Here is an 18,349-nt window from a genome sequence, read left to right on the forward strand (position 1 = left end):
GGGCCTGTTTCCATGCTGGAAACCTCTATGACTCTATGAACTCGCTGTGTAAAGAGTAACTTTTTCCATGAATCACCTTGAATCCGAACTCCTTGGTCACCAATCAGATGAGCAATGTTTCTGCTTACCTTATCAAAATGCTTCATAGAATCCCAACAGCACAGAAGGAGGCCATTCAGCCCATCAAATCCGTACCGACCGCATCCCACCCAGGCCCTATTCCTGTAGCCACACATATTTACCCTCCTAATCCCCCTGACACTAAGGGACAATTTAGCATTTCCGATCCACCTAACCCGCACATCTTTCGGACTGTGGGAGGAAACCGGAGCACCCGGAGGAAACCCAACGCAGACACAGGGAGAATGTGCGAACTCCACACAGACAGTGACCCAAGGCCAGAAATTGAACCCGGGTTCCCTGGCGCTGTGAGGCAGCAGTGCTAACCACTGTGCCACCGTGCCACCCTGAGCAATTAGATTCTGAGCACCTCTAATAACTCTCCACTGAATCTCTTTTGCTCTAACATACGATTTAGGAGCAGGAGTCGGCCGTTCGGCCCCTCAAGCCTGTTCCACCATTCAACAAGATCACAATTGATCTGATTAGTTTAATTAGTTTTTTTGTTTATTTTGTGTCACAAGTAGGCTTACATTAACACTGCAATGAAGTTACTGTGAAAATCCCTAGTCGCCACACTCTGGCGCCTCTTCGGGTACACTGAGGGAGAATTTAGCATGGCCAATGCACCTAACCAGCACATCTTTTGGACTGTGGGAGGAAACCGGAGCATCCGGAGGAAACCCACACAGACATAACAAAGAACAATACAGCACAGGAACAGGCTCTTCGGCCCTCCAAGCCTGCACCGATCATGTGTTCCTAACTAGACCATCCGTTTGTATCCCTCTATTCCCAGTCTGTTCATGTGGCTATCTAGATAAGTCTTAAATGATCCTAGCGTGTCTGCCTCAACCACCTTGCTTGGTAGTGCATTCCAGGCCCCCACCACCCTCTGTGTAAAATACGTCCCCCGCATATCTGTATTGAACCTTGCCCCCCTTACCTTGAACTTGTGACCCCTTGTGTTTGTCATTTCTGACCTGGGAAAAAGCTTCCAACTGTTCACCCTATCTATGCCCTTCATAATTTTATAAACTTCTATTAGGTCGCCCCTCAACCTCCGTCTTTCCAGGGAGAACAACCCTAGTTTACTCAATCTCTCCTCATAGCTAATACCCTCCAGACCAGGCAACATCCTGGTAAACCTTTTCTGCACTCTCTCCAAAGCCTCCACGTCCTTCTGGTAGTGTGGCGACCAGAACTGGACGCAGTATTCCAAATGTGGCCTAACCAACGTTCTATATAACTGCAACATCATATGCTAACTTTTATACTCTATGCCCCGTCCAATAAATGCAAGCATGCCATATGCCTTCTGCTGCCACCCTTAAGGATCTGTGGACTTGCACACCCAGATCCCTCTGTGTGTCTATACTCCTGATGGTTCTGCCATTTATTGTATAGCTCCCCCTTACATTAGATCTACCAAAATGCATCACTTCGCATTTATCTGGATTAAATTCCATCTGCCATTTCTCCGACCAATTTTCCAGCCTATCTATATCCTGCTGTATTCTCTGACAATGTTCATCACTATCCGCAACTCCAGCAATCTCTGTGTCATCCGCAAACTTATTAATTAGACCAGCTACATCTTCTTCCAAATCATTTATACATATCACAAACAGCAGAGGTCCCAGTACAGAGCCCTGCGGAACACCACTAGTCACAGACCTCCAATCAGAAAAAGACCCCTCCACTGCTACCCTCTGTCTTCTATGGCCAAGCCAGTTCTGTACCCATCTAGCTAGCTCACCTTTGATCCCGTGAGATTTAACCTTTTGCATCAGCCTGCCATGAGGGACCTTGTCAAATGTTTTACTAAAATCCATGTAGACGACATCCACGGCCCTTCCCTCGTCAATCATTTTTGTCACCTCCTCAAAAAACTCAACCAAATTTGTGAGGCATGACCTCCCTCGTACAAAACCATGTTGTCTATCGCTAATGAGACTATTCAGTCCTAAATGTGTATAGATACTATCGCTAAGAATCGCCTCCAACAATTTCCCTACCACGGACGTCAAGCTCACTGGCCTATAATTACCCGGGTTACCCTTGCTATCCTTCTTGAATAATGGGACCACATTTGCTATCCTCCAATCCTCTGGGACCTCACCTGTGTCCAATGAAGAAACAAAGATTTCTGTTAGAGGCCCAGCAATTTCATCTCTTGTCTCTCTTAGTAATCGAGGACAGATGCTATCTGGTCCTGGGGATTTGTCTACCTTAATGCTTCCTAAAACACCTAACACTTCCTCCCTTGTAATTGAAATTTGTTCTAACAGGTCTGCACATCCCTCTGAGACACTACCAATCAATGTGTCCCTCTCATTTGTGAATACTGATGCAAAGTATTCATTTAGGATCTCACCTACTTCCTTGGGTTCCAAGCATAATTCCCCTCCTTTGTTCTTGAGAGGTCCGACTCTTTCTCTGACAACCCTCTTGTTCCTAACGTATGTATAAAATGCCTTGGGATTCTTCTTAATCCTGTCTGCCCAGGACATTTCGTGACCCCTTTTTGCCCTCTAACTCCCTGTTTGAGTTCTTTTCTACTTTCTCTGTATTCCTCCAGTGCTTCATCTGTTTTTAGCTGCCTGGACCTCATGTATGCCTCTTTTTTCTTTTTTGATTAGACCCACAATTTCTCTGGTTATCCACAGCTCTCGAATCCTACCTTTCCTGTCCTTCCTTTTTACAGGCACATGCCTGTCCTGCACTCCTATCAACTGCTCCTTAAAAGACTCCCACATGCCAGATGTGGATTTACCCTCGAACAGCCTGTCCCAATCAACAGCCACCAAATCCTGCCTAATCCGGCTGTAGTTAGCCTTCCCCCAATTCAGCACCTTACCCATAGGACAACACTCATCCTTTTCCATGACTATCCAAAAGTTTACAGAATTGTGGTCACTGTTCACCACATCTTCCCCCACTGAAACTTTGATGACCTGCCCGGGCTCATTCCCCAGTACTAGGTCCAGTATAGCTCCCTCTCTAGTTGGACTATCAACATATTGTTCCAAAGAACCTTCCTGGACACATTTTACAAATTCCTCCCCGTCCGGGCCCCCAGCCCTAAGGGATTTCCAGTCTATATAAGGGAAATTAAAGTCTCCCACTACAACAACCCAATTTTTTCTGCACCTGTCCAGAATCTCCTTACATATCCGTTCCTCAACTTCCCGTGGGCTGTTGGGAGGCCTGTAGTATACCCCCAGCATAGTGACTGCGCCTTTCCTGTTTCTGAGCTCTACTCACAATGACTCGTTACATGATCCTTCTAAATTGTCCACCCTCTGTACCGCTGTAATATGCTCCCTAACCAGTATTGCTACTTCCCCACCTCTTCTAGCCCCTCCTCTGTCTCGCCTAAAACACTTATACCCCGGAATATTCAGCTGCCAGACCTGTCCTTCTTTTAACCAAGTCTCCGTCACTGCAACCACATCCAAGTTTCGCACAAGCATTAAGGCTCTAAGCTCGTCTGTCTTGCCCGTTACGCTCCTTGCATTGAAGCAGATGCACTCCAGTCTTCCAGGCCCACTGAGTTCATCCTCCCCCAGATTGCTCTTCCTCTTAGATAGCCTTGTCTTGGCCCCATGCTCATCCTCAGTCTCTACGCTTGTTGACCTATTGTTCTGATCCCCACCCCCCTGCCACATTAGTTTAAACCCACCCGAACCACACTAGCAAAACTCCCAGCCAGGATATTGGTGCCCCTCCAGTTCAGGTGTAACCCGTCCTTCTTGTACAGGTCCTATCCTCCCCGGAAGTCTTCCCAGTGATCCACGAATCTGAAACCCTCCCTCCTGCACCAGTTCTTTAGCCACGTGTTCAGCTGCACAATCTCCCTGTTCCTAGCCTCACTAGCACGTGGCAGGGGAATTATCCAGAGATTGTTACCCCAGAGATCCTGCTTTTTAGCCTTCTACCTAACTCCCTAAATTGTTCTTGCAGAACCTTCCTGCTCTTTCTGCCTACGTCATTTGTACCAATGTGGACAATGACATCTGTCTGGTTACCCTCCCCTTTTAGGATGCTTTCTACCCGCTCAGAGACATCCAGGACCCCGGCACCAGGGAGGCAGACTGCCATCCTGGAGTCTCGTTCGCACCCACAGAACCGCCTGTCTTTCCCCCTAACTATTGAGTCCCCCACTACTATTGCTCTCCTATTCTCCCCCTTTCCCTTCTGAGCCACAGAGCCCGACTCCGTGCCAGAGACCTGGTCACCGTGGCTTACCCCTGGAAGGTCATTCCCCCCCCCCCACAGTATCCAAAACGGTATACTTATTTTGGAGGGGAACAACCACAGGGGATCCCTGCACTGACTACTTCCTCCCCTCCCCTCTCCCAGCGAGCATTGTTTCTAGGTGATACCACTTCCCGATAACTGCTACCTATCACCCCCTCTGCCTCCCGAATGATCTGAAGTTCATCCAATTCCAGCTCCAATTCCCTAAGGTGGTCTGTGAGGAGCTGGAGCTGGGTGCACCTCCCACAGGTGAAGTCAGCAGGTTCACTAATGGTGTCCCTTACTTCCCACATCCTGCAAGAGGAGCATTGAACTGCCCCAACTGCCATCCTCTGCACCCAAACTCCCAACATGGGGAGAACGTGCAGACAGTGACCCAGTTTAGTGCCACTTTACCTTCCCGCTCCTTTCAGGAGCTGCTTGTTCCCCCTCTGGCAAGGTGGCTTTAGCCTCCAACATGGCCGCCACATTCTCTTTCTGCAGGCGTCAGGCTAGCAGCTCCCGCCTCCCCACGGTGCATGATGACACTGATTGGCCACCCTCCTAGCTTCCTGTCCAATCAGACCATTCACATTTAAAAACAATATCGCCAGCACGATGACGTCCAGTTGGGGCCTTTGAAATTTGACATTCTTGCATCTGTCCTGATGTGTTCAAGATGAAAAGATTCAGCAACACGTCTCATTTCTCAGTGATAAGGCAGAAAGCTTCCTTATGGAGGAGGACAGGTGTAATATCTCCACGGAGGCAAAGGTCCCATCACCAAGTTACTTTATTTACACCATACACCTGTACACAGCCAGCTCTCCAGTTGCTCCCTGCTGAATGCAGGCTGGGAGTCTGACACACCTGCTTTAAATAGGGAGCATGAGGCTCCCTGATTTAACCATCAATTAGGACTCATCAGGTATCTCTTTTTATGAGCTGGACCAAAAGCATCGCCCGAACAGGGACTTGAACCCTGGACCCTCAGATTAAAAGTCTGATGCTCTACCGACTGAGCTATCCGGGCTCATGGGACTTATCAGGTAGTTCGTCCTCTAGCAAGCCAACCTCATTAGCCTGGCTGAAGTCATCACAACAGGATCTGTGGAAATCTGCAATTCCCTTCCCAATCGTTCAAAACCCCCTCCCAGTTAAAATCCCCAAACATACGAGTGAGAGAGAGGGAGAGAAAGACACCGAGATAGACAGGGAAACTCATTCTCTACTTCAACCCTAGTCCTTTTCAAGAATTATTGACTAACTCAACCATCGCCAGTAAATTGTGCCCAGTTTGTGTTAATAACCCATTCTATTCCACCTCTGTCACTCTGCTGGACAGAAATATGGAGACAGTACAGCAGTCACTGATAACACAATCACCCCGCTGTTTGAACCAAGCTTTGAATTGCCAATCACCCCGACTCTAATATATTAGAATGGAGCAACGATAAAAAATATTTATTACAAAAACCTCAGAATGATTTCCCTCTTTTAATCAGTCAGCAGGCCAGAGAGCGTATCTTTCAGAATAAACCCAGACCAGCGCAGTCATCAATAAACACCGCAACGCTGCCTCAGTGACCTTGACGAGGTTATAACAGAGTGTTCGAGGGTAATGATTTATCCCCTGTCACTGAGCCGACCACATGCCTCACTCAGTGACATTGGTGCCACATAAATCATCTCTCGATGAGTGTTCAGCCGGCGTCCTGGCTGTGCCCGTGTCAGTCGTGGCTTGGTGGAGAGCGCACTCACTTCTCCAGAGACCGCAGCCCACATAAACGAGGCTGGCCACCCCATCACCGGTACGGAGGGAGCCCTGCACTGCCTTGCAGATGCAGCATTAAACCCCGCCTGCCCTCTCGGGTGGATGAAAAGATGCCACTCTCACTGAGGGGTGGGGTTGGGGGGGGGGTGCTCTCCCCAATGTCCTTGACTAAGGTCTGTGACTCAGTCAACACCCACCAAAGACAGATCTGACCATTATCACACTGATGTTTGTGGGTGCTATATATTTAAAAGGTTGCATGATTGCTTTAAGAGCTGATCACATGATTTGCTGGTGATGTCATTAGACTGTTTGCACAGGCTGCTGTTTTACTTTCAGCTTGGACTGGGAATAGGCAAGGCCTCCTGGAATAAATCTGCCGCGTGTTAGTTAAATCCATGTGTGCAAACCATGTTCTTTTCTTTTTGTTAAAACCCACAACCCCGCGCATAGTTGGTACATTCCACAAAAGAGGGAGCTTGCTGTGTGAAAATTGGCTTCCCTGTTTCCCACATCCCAATAGCCATTACACGTCAAAAGTACTTCATTGGCTGTTAAGCAATTTGGGACATCTGAGGGTTTTGAAAGGTGCTATAGAAATGCAAGTTCTTGCTCTCACATAAAGAGGGAGTCAGTTTGGCAGTATTTCATAGAATCCCTACAGTGCAGAAGGAGGCCATTCAGCCCATCAAGTCTGCACCGACCACAATCCCACCCAGGACCTATCCCCATAACCCCATCCATTTACCCTGACACTAAGGGGTAATTTAGCATGGCCAATCAACCTAACCCGTACATCTTTGGACTGTGGGAGGAAACCGGAGCACCCGGAGGAAACCCACGCAGACATGGGGAGAACGTGCAAACTCCACACAGTGACCCAAGCCGGGAATTGAACCCGTGTCCCTGGTGCTGTGAGGCAGCAGCGCTAACCCCTGTGCCACTGTGCCGCCCAGGTGGGGATGAATAATAAAATATTTATTATTCATCCTCAATTGCCCTGAAAGAATGATGATGGCCTTTCTCCTTGAACACTTAGACCATAAGACCATAAGATATAGGAACAGAATTAGGCCATTCGGCCCATTGAGTCTGCTCAGCCATTCAATCATGGCTGATATTTTTCTCATCCCCATTCTCCTGCCTTCTCCCCATAACCCTTGGCCCCCTTGATTGATCAAGAACCTATCTAACTCTGTCTTAAAGACACTCAGTGACCTGGCCTCCACAGCCCTCTGTGGAATGAGTTCCACAGATTCACCACCCTCTGGCTGAAGAAATTCCTCCTCACCTCAGTTTTAAAGGAGCGTCCCTTCACTCTGAGATTGTGTCCTCGAATTTTAGTCTCTTCCCACTAGTGGAAACATCCTCTCCAGGTCCACTCTATCTGGGCCTCTCAGTATTCTGTAAGTTTCAATTAGACCCCCTCTTCATCCTTCTAAACTCCATCGAGTACAGACCCAGACTCCTCAACCACTCCTCATATGACAAACCCTTCATTCCTGGGATCATTCTTGTGAACCTCCTCTGGACCCCCCTCCATGGCCAGCGTATCCTTATGGGGCCTTATGGTATGGGGCCCAAAACTGATCAGAATATTCCAAACGGGGTCTAACCGGAGCGTTACAGTTGAGTGGCCTGCTAATTGGGCCAGAGCACATTCGGTGCAGGGCTGGAGTCACTTATCGTCCCAGGCTGAATAAGAATAGCTACTGGGAGTTAAGAACTGATTCATGGTGTAGACATTTTTGAGCATTGTATCAAAGTCTGCAAATAAAGTTCCTGCTTCCTCAGAAACTAATGTCATCTTTGGCATTGATTGCTTTCCCGAAATAAACGAGAGAACCAATTAAATTTTTACAACAGTTCCTGCAGCTTCATCACCGCTTTTATTGATTCCAGCTGTTTAACTTCCAGACCTTTAAAACCAGAATTCAAATTACAACGATGGGATTCTGAATGCACATTGCAGGTTTTGTAGTTAGCACTGAAGGAGGTGGTTACCATGGTGACAAATCCCGTTGGTATATTTTATATGTCTGAATTTCCTTATTTCAATGCCAAGATGACATTAGTTTCTAAGGAAGCAGGAACTTTATTTGCAGACTTTGATACAATGCTTTTAAAATGTCCACGCCATGAATCAATTCTTAACTTCCAATAGCGCCTGTGTATTAATAAGGACATAAGAACTAGAAATCATAGAAACCCTACAGTACAGAAAGAGGCCATTCGGCCCATCGAGTCTGCACTGACCACAATCCCACCCAGGCCCTACCCCCATACCCCTATATATTTTACCCACTAATCCCTCTAACCTATGCATCTCAGGATACTAAGGGCAATTTTTAGCATGGCCAATCAACCTAACCCGCACATCTTTGGACTCGGAGCAGGAGTCGGCCATCTGGCCCCTCGAGCCTGCTCCGCCATTCAATAAGATCATGGCTGATCTTTTCATGGACTTAGCTCCACTTACCCGCCCGCTCACCATAACCCTTAATTCCTTGACTGTTCAAAAATTTATCTATCCTTGCCTTAAAAACATTCAATGAGGTAGCCTCAACTGCTTCACCGGGCAGGGAATTCCACAGATTCACAACCCTTTGTGTGAAGAAGTTCCTCCTCAACTCAGTCCTAAATCTGCTTCCCCTTATTTTGAGGCAATGCCCCCTAGTTCTAGTTTCACCTGTCATTGGAAACAACCTCCCTGCTTCTATTTTATCTATTCCCTTCATAATCTTATATGTTTCTATAAGATCCCCCCTCATTCTTCTAAATTCCAATGAGTATAGCCCCAGTCCACTCAGTCTCTCCTCATAAGCCAATCCTCTCAACTCGGAATCAAAATAGTGAATCTCCTCTGTAGCCCCTCCAGTGTCAGTATATCCTTTCTCAAGTAAGGAGACCAAAACTGTACACAGCACTCCAGGTGTGGCCTCACCAGCACTTTATACAGCTGCAACATAACCTCCCTGTTTTTAAGCTCCATCCCTCTAGCAATGAAGGACAAAATTCCATTTGCCTTCTTAATTTCCTGCTGCACCTGCAAACCAATGTTTTGTGATTCCTGCACAAGGACAGCCAGGTCCCTCTGCACTGCAGCATGCTGCAATTTTTTGCCATTTAAATAATAGTCTATTTTGCTGTTATTCTGACCAGGATGGATGACCTCACATTTACCAACATTGTACTCCATCTTGCCCACTCACTTATCTATATCCCTCTGCAGATCTTCAGCGTCCTCTGTACACTTTGTTCTACCACTCGTCTTAGTGTCATCTACGAACTTTGACACACTACACTTGGTCCCCAACTCCAAATCAGCGATGTAGATCGAAATTGTCTGTTTGGTTTTCTCTGAGTCAACATCCGGGCTTAACCCATCAACACTCACATAATCAAACAGAGAACAATTGAACACTACATACCTACAGACTTTTAGTTGAGCTGTGAGCAGCCAATTATTTCACCTTGCATCTGATCCAGTATAATGTCTGATCTGGTGCAGAGTGTGATCTGGTGCAGAGTGTGATCCAGTGCACAGACTGATCCAGTGCATAGATGATCCATAGAAACATAAAAAATAGGAGCAGGAGGAGGCCATTCGGCCCATCGAGCCTGCATCACCATTCAATATGATCATGGCTGATCATGCACTCTCAGTATCTCACTCCCACTTTCTCTCCACACCCCTTGGTCCCTTTAGCCACAAGGGCCACGTCCAGCTCCCTCTTGAACATATCTAACGAATTGGCCCCAACAGCTTTCTGTGGGAGAGAATTCCACAGGTTCACAATTCTCTGAGTGAAGAAGTCCTTCCTCATCTCAGTCCTGAATGGCTTACCCCTTATTCTTAGACTGTGAACCCTAGTTCTGGATTTCCCCAACATTCTTCCTGCATCCAGCCTGTCCAGTCCCATCAGGATTTTGTGTTTCTATGAGATCCCCTCTCATTCTTCTAAATTCCAGTGAGTACAAGCCCGGTCGATCCAGTCTCTCTTAGTATGTCAGTCCTATCACTCTGGGAATCAGTCTGGTGAACCTTCGCTGGACTCCCTCAATAGCAAGAATGTCCTTCCTCAGATTAGGAGATCAAAACTGCACACAATACTCAAGGTGTGGCCTCACCAAGGCCTTGTATAACTGCAGCAAGACATCCTCACTCCTATACTCAAATCAAAGAACAAAGAACAAAGAACAATACAGCACAGGAACAGGCCCTTCGGCCCTCCAAGCCCGCGCCGCTCCCCGGTCCAGGATTGAATCCTGAATCCAGGATCCCCACCCAATTTTCCAGCCTATCTACATCCTAATATCCTATCCACCGAGCTGTCCCTCACAGCTACGATGCTTTGTTCATCACAACCTATTAACTCACCCCCACCCCCCCATTCCAGACCATGTGATCTCCAGGGAGAGGCGAAAGCCCAGAGTGAAAACCCCAGGGCCAATATGGGGAAAAAAAATCTGGGAAATTCCTCTCCAACCCCCTGAGGCGATCGAAACGAGTCCAGGAGATCACACTGGCCCTGATCAGAAAATGCTTCCCAAATCCTCTTGCTATGAAAGCCAGCATGCCATTATCTTTCCTCACCGCCTACTGTACCTGCATGCCAACCTTCAGTGACTGTTCCACCATGACACCCAGGTCACATAGCACTTCCCCTTTTCCTAAACTGCCACCATTCAGATAATAATCTTCCTTCCTGTTTTTGCCACCAGAGTGGATAACCTCACATTTTTCCACATTATGTTGCATTTGCCAAGTATTTGCCCGCTCAGCCAGCCTGTCCAAGTCACCCTGCAGCATCTCAGCATCCTCCTCACAGCACACACTGCCACCCAGCTTAGTGTCATCTGCAAATTTGGAGAAATTGCATTCAATTCCTTCATCCAAATCATTAATGTACATTGTGAATAGCTGGGGTCCCAGCACTGAACCCTGTGGTACCCGAGTATCACTGCCTGCCACTCTGAAAAGGACCTGTTTATTCCCACTCTCTGCTTCCCGTCTGCCAACCAGTTCTCTATCCACATCAATACGTTACCCCCAATACCATGAGCTTTAATTTTGCTCACTAATCTCCTGTGTGGGACCCTGCCAAAAGCCTTTTGAACGTCCAGATATACAACATCCACTGATTCACCCTTGTCCACTCTACTGGTCACATCCTCAAAAAACTCCAGAAGATTTGTCAAGCATGGTTTCTCTTTAGTGAATTCATGTGAACTTGGACCAATTCTGTCACCGCTTTCCAAATATGCAGTTATTCCATCCTTAATAATTGACTCCACTAATTTCCCCACCATCGATGTCAGGCTAACCGGTCTATCATTCCCCATTTTCTCTCTCCCTCCTTTTTTAAAAAGTGGGGTTCCATTAGCTACTCTCCAATCCACTGGAACTCTTCCAGAGTCTATAGAATGCTGGAAAATGATCACCAATGTGTCCACTATTTCTGAGGCCACTTCTTTGAGTACTCTGGGATGCAGAGCATCAGGCCCTGGGGACATGTCGGCTTTTAATCCCAGCAATTTCCCCAAGAAAATTTCCTGACAAATAAGGATTTCCTTCAGTCCCCTAGTATTTCTGGAAGGTTATTTGTTTCCTCCTTAGTGAAGACAGATCCAAAGTATTTGTTCAGCTGGTCTGCCATCTCTTTGTTGCCCATTATGAATTCACCTGATTCAACTGATCCAGTGTGGAGCGTGGTCCAGTGCGGAGCGTGGTCCAGTGCGGAGCGTGGTCCAGTGCGGAGCGTGATCCAGTGCGGAACGTGATCCAGTGCGGAGCGTGGTCCAGTGCGGAGCGTGGTCCAGTGCGGAGCGTGGTCCAGTGCGGAGCGTGGTCCAGTGCGGAGCGTGATCCAGTGCGGAGCGTGATCCAGTGCGGAGCGTGGTCCAGTGCGGAGCGTGATCCAGTGCGGAGCGTGGTCCAGTGCGGAGCGTGGTCCAGTGCGGAGCGTGATCCAGTGCGGAGCGTGATCCAGTGCGGAGCGTGGTCCAGTGCGGAGCGTGATCCCGTGCGGAGCATGGTCCAGTGTGGAGCGTGGTCCAGTGCGGAGCGTGGTCCAGTGCGGAGCCTGATCCAGTGCGGAGCGTGGTCCAGTGCGGAGCGTGGTCCAGTGCGGAGCGTGATCCCGTGCGGAGCGTGGTCCAGTGCGGAGCGTGGTCCAGTGCGGAGCGTGGTCCAGTGCGGAGCGTGGTCCAGTGCAAAGTGTGATCCAGTGCGGAGCCTGGTCCAGTGCAGAGCCGGATCCAGTGCGGAGCCTGATCCAGTGCAGAGTCTGACCCAGTGCGGAGTCTAATATACCAACAGTGATCGTTAATAGACTCGATACTCGTTCTTTCATCGCCTGTTCTTCTCTTCTTGTTCCATGACCTCACAAGTATGGGATTTTGTCTCTTCTTTGGTCTCCCCAAAACGGTGAGAGGGATGAGGAACCTCAGTAAATGTGGAGAGACTGGAGAAGCTGGGACCATTCTCTCTTTGGAGCAGAGAGGTTTAAGGGGGAGGTTTAATAGGTGCCCAATTAGGAAGAGTATTGATAGAGTAAATAAGGGGAAACCTCACTGTATCTGGAGGCTGAGTTAACCAGAGGGACACAGATTTAAAGTGATTGTCAAACAAACCAGAGGGAGACAAGAGGAGAGTATTTTTCTGCGCAAGTTGTGCTCTGGCACACGCTGTGTGAAAGGATAAACAGGTTTCATGGCAACATTTGAAAGACAATTGAGAAAATATTTGGAGGGGAAACATTTACAGTCCTAAAGGGAAAAGGCAGAAGAGTGGGATTGGTTGGATAACTCTTTCAAAGAGCTGGAACAAGAATGATGGGCCAAATAGCCTCCTCCTATGCTGGATGAAGGTTCCTTTCCTCATACAATCTGTAGGTTTCGAAAACCCAAGCTTGGTGTCAACTCTTGCTTCCCCTCGTCCTTTCTCTCCTTTTCTTCTTCTTCCAACATTTGTGGTATTGCAGAAAAAGGAGACATGCTGTCAAAGTTTTTCACCTTGTACTCATCAGGACAGATGCAAGAATATCAAATTTCAAAGCAGCAATAATGTAGGCTGCATGTAAAAAAGGTGCTGATTGCTTGATCTGTTTGATGTGTTACCATGGAGAATGCACCATGTAATTATTGTCCTGAATGCTTTAGTTTAATTCAACAATGCTGCAATGCCCGTACATATCCCTTTAGCCTGCAGAGGACAGGTGCTTGCATATGAATAGAAGTTACATGTATGGAGCAACAATCGGAGTTGACTTGCCAACCAATCAACACCCTTTTCTCATGCAATATAAATTGTTGCTCCCTTTGAAATTTGACACTCTTGCACCTGTCCTGAGGAGTGCAAGGTGAAAAGCTTTGACAGCATGGCCAGAATTCTCTGGCCGTTCACCGTTATGGGATTCTCCAGTCCTGCCGGCAATGCACCCCCGCCTGCGGGTTTCCCACCAGCTTGAGGTGACATCAATAGCAATTCCCATTGACAGTGGTGGGACCAGAGAATCCCACCACTGGTAAACAATGTGCCCCCTCCTGTCGGCAGGAAACACACAGCTGGGAGGCCGGAGAATCTCGCCCTATGTCTCTCTTTTTCAGCAATGCTCAAGGTGTGTACTATGAAGTACTTTCAGCTTTTGTTGAAGTCTCACTCTGATTTCCTCAATATCATAGAATCCCTACAGTGCACAAGGAGGCCATTCGGCCCATCAAGTCCGCACCAACCACAATCCCACCCAGGCCCTATCCCCATAACCCCATGCATTTACCCTAGCTAGTCCCTCTGACACAAAGGGGCAATTCAGCATGGCCAATCAACCTAACCCACAGGTCTTTGGACTGTGGGAGGAAACCGGAGCACCCGGAGGAAACCCACGCAGACACGGGGAGAATGTGCAAACTCCACACAGACAGTGACCCAAGCCGGGAATCGAAACAGGTCCCTGGCGCTGTGAAGCAGCAGTGCTAACCACCGTGCCACCGTGCCGCCCCGTGTCTGTCTGCTGGGTTTGTCAATCTTTTCAAAAACAAATGCTGTTTATTTGAGCCTGGACTGCTGCTGATGAACAACTGGAGTTCCAAGGCTAAGACCGTCTCTCCAATCATCGATGCCCCTTTGGGTGACTCGATGCGTTTCCAATCTCTGATTTAGATGCGAGATCACCTCAATCGATCTGGCCCGGTGCAATGGGAGGAGGCTTGACTCTCTGACATTGCTGGGGAATTTATCGGTGGCTGTGATTTGGCAAATCAATGTCCCGTCATTAACCTGTCACCAGTGGTAATGAGTCAGTTGTGCAATCTGGTACCAGGATGCAAAATACTGCCAATAGCATCTTGTAATTACTTTTGGCATCACAAAGCAATCCTGGAAGTGAAGTTGCATTAGACTGTGAGAATGTTGAAATGATAGCTTGGATTTACCATTGCCTCCATCCGCTATATTGTTGTTGTTGTTTCAGATTAATCCTGGATCCACAAGCCTTTTTATTTTCCCAATCCATTGGCAAAGACAAGTTAATTATTTTTTAAAATTTGTTCATGAGATGCGGGAGTGACTGGCTCGGCCAACATTTGTTCACCATCCCTAATTGCCCCTTGAGAAGATGGTGGTGAGCTGCCTTCTTGAACGGCTGCAGTCCCTGTGGTGTAGGTACATCCACTGTGCTGTTAGGGAGGGAGCTCCAGGATTTTGACCCAACGGCAGTGAAGGAATGGCCCAGATATTTAGTCAAGCTGGCGAGTGACTCGGAGGCTGTAATATCCGAACTGTGTTTGGTGTTGTGGGTTTTAAACATGATGTGGAGGTGCCGGCGTTGGACTGGGGTGGGCACAGTAAGAAGTCTCACAACACCAGGTTAAAGCCCAACAGGTTTATTTGGTATCACGAGCTTTCGGAGAACTGCTCCTTCATCAGGTTTTGGGTTTTAAACAAAAAGGAAAAGATGTAGTTTGCACAGGTATTTTTAAAATAAGAACATGACAGGTTTATTGATCAAAGTGTTTCCTACACAGGGCAGAAACTGAAACTAACAGCAGCTTGCGAATGACATCACCATCAAATCATGTGATCAGATCTTAAGCCAATCATACAACCACTTAAATATATAACAGAGGGGAACTTCAAGATGGTGGTATCTGCTGCCCTTTCCTTTCTAGATGGTAGAGGTCGTGGAAGGTGCTGTCTAAGGAGCCTTGGTGCAATACATCTTGTAGATGGTACTCATGGCTGTCATTGTGCGTTGGTGGTGGAGGGAGCGAATGTTTGAGATAATGATGGAGTAATTTTATTTCTTTCCTGATGCTATTGACTCATTCGGAATAAGAGGAGGCCATTCATCCCCTCACATCTGTCCTGTCATTTAGTTAGACTATGGCAGGCCCTTACCATGACTCCATTTACCCACCTTAGCTCCTTTTTATCTATTGAGTGTTTGGAAAGTGGAACTTATTACCACAAGGAGGCGACCAGCACAGATCCATTTAATTTAGGTTAGCACACTCAAGAGGAAGGAATCAAGGTGGCACAGTGGTTAGCACTGCTGCCTCACAGCGCCAGGGACCCGGGTTTGATTCCGGCCTCGGGTCACTGTCTGTATGCAGTTTGCACGTTCTCCCCGTGTCTGCGTGGGTTTCCTCCGGGTGCTCCGGTTTCCTCCCACAGTCCAAACCTGTGCAAGTTGGATTGATTGGCCATGGTACATTGCCCCTTAATGTCAGGAGGACTAGCAGGGTAAATACGTGGGGTTACAGGGATAGACTCTGGGTGTGATTGTTGTTGGTGCAGACTCGATGGGCCAAATGGCCTCCCTCTGCAATGTGGGGATTCTATTGATTCAATGAGGGTTACACAAGGATGGTTATTTGTATGGAACAGAAACACTGACATAGACATGTTGAATGTTCCTGTGCTTCACATATTCGCCTTGCTTTCGGAAAAATGTTATTAAACTGGAGAAAGCGCAGAAGAGATTTTCAAGGATGTTGCCAGGACTCAAGGGACTGAGTTATAGGGAGAGATTGTTCAGGCTAGGACTTTTTTCTTTGAGGCGTAGGAGACTGAGGGCTGATCTTATAGAGTTGTATAAGATCATGAGAGGCATGGATAGAGTGAATGCACTCAGTCTTTTTCCCAGGCTTGGGGGAATCGAGAACCAGAGGACCCAGGTTTAAGTTAAGAGGGGAAAGAATTAATGGGAACCTGAGGAGCAACTTTTTTACACAGAGGGTGGTGCGTGTGTGGAATGAGCTGCTGGAGGAAGTGGTTGAGGCAGGGACATTGACAACATTTAAAAGGCATTTGGACAGATACATGGATAGGAAAGATTTAAAGGGATATGGGCCAAATGCAGGCAAGTGCGGTTAGCTTATATGGGCTTTTTGGTCAGTATGGACCAGTTTGGGCCGAAGGGCCTGTCTCCGTGCCGTCGATTCTATGATTATGTATCCTTAAACAATCAATATCTATAATGAAAGCTCCAACTGACCCCCCCCCCGGCACTCAGAGACATTTGGCAAAGAGAGGTACAGATCTCCACCACCCTGTGGGTGAAGACATTCTCCCTGGTTTCTCTCCCAAATGGCCTGGTTCTCAGTCTAAGATAATATTCATCATTGTTGATTTTCCCCATTATTTGAGAGGCTCTGCTTGCACTAGAAGGCCGACCTACATTTATATCGAGTCATTAATGTAAGTGCTTCACAAGCATGTACTTAAACAGAAATTGGATAAAAGCAAATTACTGTGAATACTGGAATCTGAAACCAAAAGAGAAAATGCTGGAAAATCTCAGCAAGTCTGGCAGCATCTGTAAAGAGGGAAAAGAGCTGACGTTTCGAGTCCAGATGACCCTTTGTCAATTAAAGTAAAGATTATTTATTAGTGTCACAAGTAAGGCTTACATTAACACTGCAGTGAAGTTACTGTGAAATTCCCCTAGTTGTCACACTCCAGCGCCTCTTTGGGTCAATGCACCCTAACCAGCACGTCTTTCAGAATGTGGGAGGAAACCGGAACACCCGAAGGAAACCCACGCAGACACGGGGAGAATGTGTAAACTCCACACAGACAGTGACCCAAGCCGAGAATCAAACCTGGGTCCCTGGTGCTGTGAGGCAGCAATGCTAACCACTGTGCCACAGTGTCCCAAGATTGAAGTTGATTTAAAGTTTTAGGAGGGAGGGTGTCCAAAAACCTGGCCACATAAATAGATTTAACACACGTCTTAAAGGAGGAGAGGTTTAAGAAGGGATTCCAAATCCCTCTGAATGTCTGAAGGAACCTCTGCCAATAACTGCATGGAGTTACGTCGACAGCACAGTACCAGGCCATTCTGTCCAACTAGTCCGTACCAATGTTTATACACCTCATCAATCTCTTCCCATCAACTATCAGGTCTCAGCAGTTTCACCATATCTTTATATCCCCTATTCTCCCATCCAGTTTCGTTTTGATAGCATCCATACTTTTTATTCTGTCATGGGCCATAGGCCTCGCTGGCAAGACCAGCATTTGTTGACCATTTGAATTGAGTGTCTCACTCAGCCATTTCAGAGGTCAGTTAAGAGTCAACCGCATTGCTGCGACTCTGGAGTCACCTGTAGGCCAGACCAGGTAAGGACGGCAGATTTTCTTCCCTAAAGGGACACTAGTGAACCAGATGGGTTTTTACGACAATCGACAATGGTTTCCCAAATGGCCTGGAATCTGAAACCAAAAGAGAAAATGCTGGAAAATCTCAGCAGGTCTGGCAGCATCTGTAAGGAGAGAAAAGAGCTGACGTTTCGTCATCATTAGACTTTGAATGCCAGATTTTCATTATTAAATTCAGATTTCACCCTCTGCTGTGGTGGGATTCAAACCCGGGTCCCCAGAACACTGGCCTGGGTCTCTGAATTACTAATCCAGTGACAATACCATTGCACCAACACCGCCCCTAAGGGAACCAGATTGCTTTTTACAACAATCAATGATAGCTGCATAGTCACAATGAGACTAACTTTATATTATAGATTAATAAATAGAATTTAAATACCCCAGTGATAGTACTTGAACCCAGACCAGAGCCTCTAGATTACTAATCCACTGACATGACCAGTTGTGTCATCATCTCCCCAGTGGTCGTAAGTCGCAGATCCTAAATACTCTGAGTGAAGAAATTGCCCCACTGGAAATATCAGTAACCTTCTTGTATTCTTGGC

At 47.3% G+C, this 18,349-nt stretch overlaps 1 non-coding gene across 1 annotated transcript; it reads right to left on the minus strand.

Annotated features, from left to right (window-relative positions):
• Positions 1-5,322: 5,322 nt before the first annotated feature.
• trnak-uuu (transfer RNA lysine (anticodon UUU)) lies at positions 5,323-5,395 on the minus strand. Its single transcript has one exon. It is a non-coding gene; the product is annotated as a tRNA-Lys (tRNA).
• Between the last annotated feature and the right edge of the window lie 12,954 nt (positions 5,396-18,349).

This window comes from Mustelus asterias, chromosome 10 (genome assembly GCF_964213995.1).
Source record: "Mustelus asterias chromosome 10, sMusAst1.hap1.1, whole genome shotgun sequence".
NCBI lineage: Eukaryota > Metazoa > Chordata > Chondrichthyes > Carcharhiniformes > Triakidae > Mustelus > Mustelus asterias.